The following is a 10161-nucleotide window of genomic DNA, read 5'->3' on the forward strand; positions in this document are numbered from 1 at the left end:
TTAGTCTGTATCCGCAAAAAGAAGAACAGGAGTACTTGTGGCACCTTAGAGACTAACAAATTTATTAGAGCATAAGCTTTCGTGGACTACGGATCCGAAGAAGTGGGCTGTAGTCCACGAAAGCTTATGCTCTAATAAATTTGTTAGTCTCTAAGGTGCCACAAGTACTCCTGTTCTTCTTTATGTCCTCTTTGTAACTATTGCTTTTAGCATTACTTACACTCCGTAGAATTAGGAATGATCTGTCAAGCTGCTTATACTATATTCATCACTAAGGTATCTGAGCATCTGATACTCACCATAGGTACACATGAGACCTTTGAGTCTCTTAAGCACAGAACCTTATGCTTGATTTTTATATGGAGTGCAAGGGACAAGACTAACTTATTCAGTCTACTGTGTTTTTTAATCTAGGTCTTTATACCATGCTCTTCACTATATTTGAGTGCCATAGAGACACTGCTAAAGAAGCAAAACCTTGATTTATCTTTTCTTTCCTGATTTGGACAAGTTTCTTTTCATACTCTAAGAAAGCAAAGTTTAAAAAGTTGTTTTGCACTGGGGTCACGCTAGTGAAATCTATTCAGAACTGAATGAGATGGAAAACTTTGAGATCTAAAAGGGAAGACGATTTTAAAGTACAGTAAGATTTATTCATTGTTTCATAGGAAGTAGTTTGTCTTATTACATTTTGGAACATGTAGGAAATTGGTAAATTAGCTATTTTTTCAACCTCCCAACTTCTTTGTTTAGAAAGCCATTCATAGATTATAAGGCTGGAAGGGACCACTGTCGTCATCGTCATCTAGTCTGATCCACTGTATATCAGGCCATAGGACTTTCCTGAATTAACTCCTGTCTGAACTAAAACAATTTATAGAAGAATATTCTGTCTTGATTTAGAAGTTCCCAGTGATGGAGAACCCACTGTGCCCATCATAAATTATTCCCATGGTTAAAAAATTACACCTCATTTCTAGCCTGATTTTGTCTAGCTTCTAGTCCCAGCCATTTGGCTCTTGCTATACATACCTTTTGTCTGTTGGATTGAAGAGCCCATTATCACATAGGGTTACCATATTTCAACAATCAAAAAAGAGGACACGGGGTGCCGCCCTAGCCCCACCCAGCCCCGCCCCCTCCCACTTCCTGACCCCCTCAGAATCCCCCTACCTGTGCCCCCCCCACCCTAACTGCCCCCAGGACCCCCACCCCCTATCTAAGTCTCCCTGTCCTCTGACTGCCCCAACCGCTCTCTACACTCCCTTCTCCCGACAGCCCCCCCAGAACCCTTGACCAATCTAACCCCCCTGTCCCCTGCCTGCCCCAACCACTCTCTCCACCCCCTTCTCCTGACAGCCCCCCCAGAACCCTTGACCAATCTAACCCCCCGTTCCCTGTCCCTTGCCTGCCCCCCGCCTCCCCCAGGCCGAGGGAGAGCTGCGGGCTCCACTTGCAGCCAAACAAATAAGGCGCTGCTCTGCGGGGGAGGGGGAGGGACTCCGGCTGCCAGAGGCCCCAGTGGCTGCGAGTGGCTTTCAATCAGGCACAGCCGTCCAATCAGCCGCACCGCACTCTGCATGAGGGGAAGGGGGAAATCCTGGACATTTCTACCTTATTAGAAATCCCCCCCAGACGGCCATTTAAAGCTAAAAAAGCTGGACGTGTCCAGGGAAACCCAGACGGATGGTAACCCTATTATCACACAGTTTTGATTGTCATATGCAGGCACTTATAGACTGATCAAATCACTTTGTAATCTTTTGGTTAAGCTAAACCAATCAAGTTCTTGGAATCTGTTGCTATAGGGCAAGTTTTCCAATCCTTTAATCATTCTCATGGCTCGTCTCTGAACCTTATTCAATTTATCAACATCTTTTTTTGAGTTGTGGACACCAGAACTAGACACAATATTCCAGTAGCATTAGAATCAATGCCAATTACAGAGGTAATATAACCTTCCTACTCCTCCTGAATATTCCTGTTTATGGATTGCATTAGGCCTTTTGGCCACCATGTCACCCTGGCAGCTCATGTTCCAGTTGATTATCCACCATGACCCCTGGGATGATTTGGGGGATCTATCTGTACAACTTATGAACTTGGTGTGAAATTATGATCTCTGTATTTTTATCAAGCTGCAAATTCAATTTGGAATGTGCAGCCCTTTGCCTTCTCTGGGCCTTTTACCTCCATGTTGGACTGAAGTTCCAAGGGGTGGCCCAGTGGAAGGGTTATTAGGGGTTATCGAGGGTTATTAAATCTTGATGGAACTCTGTTAAAAAAGAAACATCTTGAGACAAAAGGATGACTCCTACCTAGGGGAACTGGTTAGGCAAAAGGTTGCTTAGCAATGCAGTCACTTGGAGGGGAGTGTCTGTGACCACCTGAGGAAACTGATCAGGGAGACAGGTACTGGAAAGTTATAAAAAGGCAGGAGCTGACCTAATTGGGGTCTTAGGCCGTTTTCACCAGCTCAAGCTGGGGGAGTGGCTGCAGGAGCCTGATGAACCTGGGGTGAACCCTGCCTACCTGAATGCAGATAGACTCCTAGGCTAATGTTGAGCTAGAAGGGGTCATCGCATGCAAGATAAATGTTTTCTAAAGAATCTTTCTTGTGCTATTGGACAAAGAGTAATGGTGTGTTAGACCAGTGGTTCTCAACCAGGGGCCTGGGGTCCCTTGAGGGACCACCAAACTAAACCAGAGATCAGGGCCTCAGTTAAGACTCACTGGGGCCCAGGACAGAAAGCCAAAGCCTGAGACCTGCCACCCAGGGCTGAAGCCAAAGCCTAAGCAACTTAGCTTCACAAGGACCCCTGTGGCATGGGACCCTAGGCAATCATCCTGCTTGCTACCCCTTAATGCCAGACCTGGTTTTTAATCTACTGGATATGCAGAAAAATAGTTGTGGCACAACTGGGCTGTGGAATTTTTATAGTATGTTGGTGGGGCCTCAGAAAGAAAAAGGTTCAGAACCCGTGTCTTAGACCACTTGGCGTAGGATTCTGTTTGCTTTCACTACCGCACTCCTCTGAAGAGAAAAGGCTGCCACCTTTGGTGGGATGCTGGGGAATGTGCAAAAGTTGCTGGGGTGGCTGTGGGGGAAGACAGAAGTAGTTTCAGGACCTAGCTGATTGGAGTGGGGCATGGGAAGGGCCCCTCTACAAAGAGGCGTCAGCTGCATCCGGAGCAAACCAAAAGCAAACACTGGTTTAGGTATCTATCCTTCGTTCTGTCTGTGGGTACATCGTCACTACCTGCCGGATCAGCGGTTAGTAATTGATCTATTGGGGATCGATTTATCACATCTTATCTAGACACAATAAATCGATCCCCGAACGCACACCCGTCGACTCCGGAACCCCACCAGAGCGAGAGGCGGAAGCGGAGTCGACGGGGGAGCCGTGGCTGTCGATTCTGCGCCATGAGGACCCAAGGTAAATCGATCTAAGATACGTTGACTTCAGCTACGCTATTCTCATGGCTGAAGTTGCGTATCTTAGATCGATCCACCCCCCTAGTGTAGACCAGCCCTAGGTGTGAGGGGATGGACTAGGTGACTTCAAGGCCTCTTCCAATCCTACATTTCTCTGATTCTAAGTCCCATATTAGCTGTCCCATTATTTTGCCTGGGGTCTATGACAGACCTACAATTACTCAGGTTGTCCTGTTCCCCATTTTTAAATATTGGCACATTAGCTTATTGATATCCCCTCACAGCAATCTGAATGAGAAACAGGCAGAGCTCCTCCAAATCTGTGACAACTCCTGAGTCTTTTTTAGTCATAGTTTCCCAGAATAGTCCCCTATCCTGTAAGTAGGGCTACGTTTTGTCCTATATTTTGACCTTATATTTGGCCCTATTAAAACACATTGTTTGCTTGTACCCAGCTTACCAAACTATCCAGATTGCTCTCTATCAGTGACCTGTCCTCTTCATTATTTATCACACCTGCAATCTTTGTCATCTGCGAACTTTCAGTAATTTTGTTTTCTTCCTGGTTATTGATAAAAATGTTAAATAGCATAGGGCCAAGAACCATTCTCTGCAGGATCCCACTAGAAACACACCCAGTTGATGGTGGTTCCCCATTTACAATTACACTGAGGACCTATCAGCCAGTTTTTAATCTATGTAATGTGTCCCCTGGTGATTTTTTTTGTACTATTCCAGTTTCTTAATTATAATATTATGTGGTACCAAGTCAAATGCTATATAAAAATCTAAGTATATAACATCAACGCTATTCCCTTTATCAACCAAACTTGTAATCTCATCAGAAAAAGAGTTTGATAAGACCTATCTTCCATAAAGCCAAGTCAATTGGTATTAATTATATTACCTTCCTGTACTGTTGGTGTCTACATGACCCAGTTTTCTGAGATTCATGTGTTTTGGGGACCTGTCCTGAGTAGGTTTACTGAAGCCCGGTACATTACCAGTTTTAACTGAGTTCCAGACCAAAGTCAGAAAGTTCACTCCGTTGACTGGTTGACTAAGGATGATTTGCTAGGGGAATGGAAGGTGTGTGGATGGTATATGTGGCAGAAAAAATAATAGGTGGCTTTGTTCTATATTTCCTGGATTTTGTGGCTTTGAGTTTGTTTTAATTGTTCCTCAGCAACCTTAGCTTGTTTTCACAAGGTGTTTCTATGTTTGAATGTAATGGTTTCCTCATCGCCCCTACTAGCTGGGTTGCAGATGGGTGGAGCTAGAGAGGAGCTGGAGAATTGGAAAGTGACTATGAAAGGCACCTTGGGTGTAGTGTTGGCTGTAGCTAGCCCCAGGGAAGACAGGCACTTCTGTGTCAGGGCTTTGGCTGCATTAAATAGTTTTAAAGACAATGTGGTCTTGGTGCATTCATTCAAATACTCCAAGTGCTGCAATCTATAGAACAGAAAGGAAAAAGTAGAGTGTAGGAAAAGTAAATAAAAGCTCTAATAAATTAGCATTTCAAACATGATTAAATAGAGATGAATGGAAAGCATTAGATATATAGTACAAAATACGTATTAGTATGTGCTTGTATACATGTGCATAATATATAAAGGATGGGTGGATGATTTCCCTGTCTCCACTGGGTCTTATCTTCTTGTTCAGATACTGCTAAATATCTCAACCAATGCTGATATATCCCTGTATCCCAAAGATATTTCTGAAGAGGAGGGGTTTGTATCAAAAGTTAGGTCTTTGGGGAAAAAAATCCTAGAGATATTTTGTCCTGGCCCACTTTGTGTCAGCTACTCCACCACTGAAAATAGCTTAGCTGTGCCCCTGCAACAGCCTAAGCAAGACTGAAGGTGGGGGGTGAAATTTTTTGACTTGGATGTATATTTTGAAGAAGATTACTAAGGAATCTGTGGACTCAATAAATTGAGAACTGTCTAATTAGAGCAAGCAGTGAGCATTGTAGAACAGGTCCAGGCTCATCCAGAAACTAGTACATCAACCATTCTTTGTTCACTCCTGTTTTCTTTAACTTTCAGTGATATTCTATCAGCCTTTGAGCATTGATTTCATTACTTTTCCACCAGCCAAGAGGTAGATTTGCAAAATAACTCAGAAAATGGAGGTAAAATCCTGACCAGAATTTAATAGAAAAACAACAAAATTATGGTTGATTATAATTTTCCCAACATTCAGAGTACATCCTCCACTCCCAACAGTCTCTGTCATTACTTATGCTACCACCATCCTTCTGATCAATCAGTCCCATAAACTGATGCATTTGACGACTCCCTCTCTCTCTCACACCATTCATCTAGGATATGTCCAAATCTTGTTGCTTCTTCCTCCATAACATTTCTAAGGTCCAGCTTTTTTTTTTTTTTTTTTTGGTCCACAATGCTAAAATTTTTGGACAGGCCCTCATCATCTCCTGTCTTGATTACTGCAATCTTTTCTTCTGTGATCTCCCTACCTTCCACATCATTCATCTCCAATCTCTACCAAATGCAGCTGCAAAATATCACATTTAGCCTACTACACTCAATACATCTGCCCTTCAATGCTCTTAACATTTCTGCCTCATCTTACTTATTTCATTGCTCCCCCTCTTCCACTTTGCCCACGATGCCAGCCTGGATTGAGTACTTCTTCACAAATGTCTTTATGCTTTCTTCTACATGTTCCCTTGTTTACTGAATGCCTTCCTTCAAGGGATCGGTAATACCACAACCTTCTCCTTTCAGATCTTTATTCAATTCTTATTTTTGCCATTATACCTACAAAGTAACAGACAGTGTACAGCAGCTAGGCTGGTGGTCAGTCTTTATTTAGTTATGTAATTACAAAACAAATAATATTAAATGTCTATATAGTATATATAAAGTGCATGTATGTATTATCTCCCTCTCCTCACCCTTCATATGTTCCATGACTTAGATTATAAACTCTTTGGGGCAGGGACCATGACTTCTACATATGCACAGCACTTAATACAGTGGGGCTATAATTCTGACTGGTTAAATATTAAATTATAACGTTACTTCAGGAACTGTACTTTTTTACTAGGGTGTTATTTCAACCATCCTGTTTCCTTAAATCTACTGCCTGAAGTAAATCACAGGCTGCTACTGCAACCCATTTTGTTTGTTTTACAGCAGAATAACATCCTGTGCTTTTTGCTGCACCTGTGGTGTCTTATATTAGCCACAGATGGGCAGGCTGAGGCCTAGTGACCGCAGTTATCAGGAGGAAATTGATGACAGACTTAGTCTCTTCCTTTAGCTCACACTGAAGTGATAGGGACTGTTCCTATTTTTGTCCCATCAGGCAAGACTTTCTGCTTTCATAAGGAGAAAAGGGATGGAATGAGCATGGCTTTCTGTTTTAACTAAGCTGTGTTATTCAATTTCTTTCTTAAGTAAGGGAATAAAGCCCTTTCTTCTCTGGGGAACAATTGGGAAGAGAGTGCTGCAGTGAGTTAGAGGAAAATGAGGGCTAGTTAAATATGTTGTGCTGTCTATATCACATTCTCAGACACAACAGAGAATTCCCAGTGCAACAAGGCATTACAAGGTGGTGTAAGGGAAACAGCCCCAGCATCTTGAGGCTTGATCCTGCAACATGCTGGAGTCTAGGGGAGTTGAGAGTGATCAGTACTTTGTAGGGCATGGACTGGAACTGTTATGCTAGTATATCAGTAGATCTGCTCCTGGATGTTTCTATACAAGAACACCAGCATAGTAAGAATCTTTCTTTTTCTGCCATGCAGTGCCCCTCACAGCCCATCTTCCCAACATTAGTTTTAAAAAAATTGGGTTAATATAAAGAACCCCTGAAACATTCTGATAAAAGCACAGGCAGTAAGTATGCCAATAAAAAGTAGATTTCAGAGTAGCAGCCGTGTTAGTCTGTATCCGCAAAAAGAACAGGAGTACTTGTGGCACCTTAGAGACTAACAAATTTATTAGAGCATAAGCTTTCGTGGACTACAGCCCACTTTTTCGGATGCATAAATAAAAAGTAATGAGTTTTCAATTCCTACCAGCTTGAGCTCAGCTCCTATTAGCTCACTTTGCATACAGTAATAATTCTCCAGTGATTAGGGCTACTTGAGTGAAATGCTAGGAGGGCTTTTAACCCTTTAAGGTGACATGCAGAGGAGGACAAAATGAGTGTGTGTGTGTGGGAGGTCGGTTTCTTTATGTTTTAAAGAAGACCTGCAAGGTTTATTCCTACTTATTTCTTACATTGAAAATTCAGGTTCTGTCTATCTTGCTTTCCCCTGACAATACAGTGGATAACTGGAGAGTTAGTAGGCTTAGAACAGTAGAGAAACTGGATTAAGTGAGACAGGAATGAGTTTTGTTCATGCTGTTTAAAACCTTTTTGTTTGGGGGTGGGGTGGGGAAGTGTGTTTTATCAAATCTGCTTAATTCAAATACCTGAGAAACACCAGGTGTGAGAGAGACACTTCTGTAGTGGGGATAAACTGTTGGAGGTGGAGAGGGAGGGGGGCTGTTTCGGTTAAATATTAAAAGCAGGTACTTCTTCAGTTAAGGATGAGAAAACTCATAGGGGAGATTTTCAAAAACACGCATGGCAATTAGGCACCTTTGACTTTTAATGACAGGTAGGTGCCTTTGAAAATCTACCCCCACACCTGAGACTCCAAGGAGTGCTTTGCAAAACCAGTGAATGTCCCAGCTGTGATGTTCTTCATATTGCTACAGCAAAAGTAAGCACAGAATAAAGACCTTTTTAAATAAAACCTTTCAAACCTTCTCTGTCCATCAGGAAGAAAATAAAAGGACACTTCCCCCTACCCTTTGCAGGGAAAATATTTATTTTTACATAAGAGTGGGGTGGAATGTGGGTCTAGGGGTTACTATCAATTCTTAAGTCCATTCTGGTGAAATTTAGTGATATATGGCCCTTAACCTCAAAGAGCTAATCAGCACAACTTTTGGAGAGGCAGATGATAATCCCCATTTTACAGATGGGATAGTGAAGGCAAAGGTTAAGTGATTTGACCAAGGCCATAGAAGGAATTTATGTCAGAGTCAAAACTAGAATGCGGTAGTTGCATGTCCTCAAACCTATGCTTAGTCCACTAGACCAGTGGCTCAAACTTTTTTAATGGTGATTCCTTTCACATAGCAAGCCTCTGAGTGTGACCCCCCCTTATACATTAGAAACACTTTTTTATATATTTAACACCATTATAAATACTGGAGGCAAAGCAGGGTTTGGGGTGGAGGTTGACAGAGCGTGACCCCCCATGTAATCACCTCATGACCCCCTGAGGGGTCCTGACCCCCAGTTTGAGAGCCTCTGCACTAGACTATGCTGACTTCTTTGCAGCTTGAGCTACACTAGTTACATAACAGAGGTACTGGCTAAACTGCCAGCACCTAGCTAAGAAGGAGTTTGTAGCAGCAGATCTGTCTATTGTAGTGCTGTGATCTTTAATCCTCCCAAAAATCTTAGGACCTATGGACTTAATTTTCATAGACCCCTAAATGCAGCCTTGATTGGCAATCAGGGAGACAATAATTAACTGATGAGATCTTTAGGAAGACTCATGTTTAGTCCCCAGTGCTCAATTTATATTTTCAAGGCAAACTTTTAAAAATAAAGTCCTGGAAACTTTCTAAAATATGAAAGCTGAGAGTCACTTTTATTGTTTGGGATGTAGAAGTACATGGAAACCCATTGTCAGAGGCTTCACAGACCTCAAAGGTAAGCTTCCTTTCCCTCCACCAGTGCCCATTATGTGGCTTCAAGAAGTACAGACCCATCTATTACATATGTCTTACTGTTTTAAAAATTACTAGAGAACTCTAGCTATATTTGTACATTTCTGTCTTTGGAATGTGTTAATTCAGTATAGGCATGATATAAATCCTTGAAGTTTATATTAGACATAGAGCTCTGTCTATTGTATATAGGGGTATAACTTTTGAAATTATTCCAGTTTCCATTTGGCAATCCTCTTTTGAGTAATCCTCTTCTTGTGGCTCATATTGTAGTTGAAATTATCTTTTCTCTTATTAAGCTTTTTGAATGGACCTTTTTTTTTTTCTGCTGCTGTAGGTTTACAAAAGGGACACGTACAGAGCTTATGAATAAGGCTTTGTAAGCTGAATTGAATGTTCTTGTTTAATGAACTTGAATAAAATATTAAGCTGTACTTACTATAGACTGAGTATAATCAGATGGTACTAATTGCATTTAGAATCTGAGTGTGATATGTTATGTTTGGAAAGCTAACATTATAGCTTAGAATGCTTCTAAAGTCTTCTGAAGAAAGATTTGTGCTTTTTCCAGTTATGAATAATATTGTATTTTTTCATTTAATAGAAATGGATTATTTTAAGGGAATAATGGTTGTTCTGGTTTCTCATTATTTTGTTGCTTTTCATTTCTGAATGAAAAAGCTGTTATATAGCTTAATTGATAAAACTATTGAGCAGTAGTTTAAAATAAAGACACCCACACCTGCTAAAAGAAAAATATTTTTAATGATAGGAAAGGGTGAAAGTGATACGCTCTGTCAGCATGAGGACTGCAAAAGGAATAAAAGAACTATCTTAAATACTGAATCTTGTTCCTAAAGATGCCCTTATTAGATGAAACACTCTGTACAGGGTAAACACAACTCTGTAAAAGGAATATACACTGGTGTGTGTGTGTGTGGGGGGGGAATTATA

The sequence above is a fragment of the Chrysemys picta genome, chromosome 3, assembly GCF_011386835.1.
Source record: "Chrysemys picta bellii isolate R12L10 chromosome 3, ASM1138683v2, whole genome shotgun sequence".
In the NCBI taxonomy this organism is placed as follows: Eukaryota; Metazoa; Chordata; order Testudines; family Emydidae; genus Chrysemys; species Chrysemys picta.